The sequence below is a fragment of the Penaeus monodon genome, chromosome 33, assembly GCF_015228065.2.
Source record: "Penaeus monodon isolate SGIC_2016 chromosome 33, NSTDA_Pmon_1, whole genome shotgun sequence".
NCBI lineage: Eukaryota > Metazoa > Arthropoda > Malacostraca > Decapoda > Penaeidae > Penaeus > Penaeus monodon.
The window spans coordinates 11,916,689-11,916,978 of record NC_051418.1 but is presented as its reverse complement, the minus strand read 5'-3'; the positions used below and the strand labels follow the sequence as shown (position 1 = coordinate 11,916,978).

Below are 290 nucleotides of genomic sequence, written 5' to 3'. Positions count from 1 at the left end.
ATGTGAGCATGAGTTTCCATTTACGTATGTACGCCTGTACATAGCCATACATAAGATTAGAAAAATAGCAACATTGCAATCACTTCATACCTTCACAAAATAAAATAAAAACTCGTTTCTTAACAAAATTACACATTCCCAGCCTTTTCGCATCTACGTTCTTGAAGTCCCAGCATCTTCTATGATCCCCCAAGCCACAAATCTTGAGGAGAGTGGTTTTCAAGAAAGATTGAATAACTGACTTTAGACTCTTTATAAACCATTGGAATATCGCGTTTCGGCTTTCGAAT

General features: G+C 36.6%; 1 protein-coding gene across 1 annotated transcript in view; it reads left to right on the top strand.

Moving 5' to 3' along the window:
• LOC119594247 overlaps nucleotides 1-290 on the top strand; it is a gene marked incomplete in the record, with an annotated part of 93,703 nt that overhangs the window by 13,940 nt on the left and 79,473 nt on the right.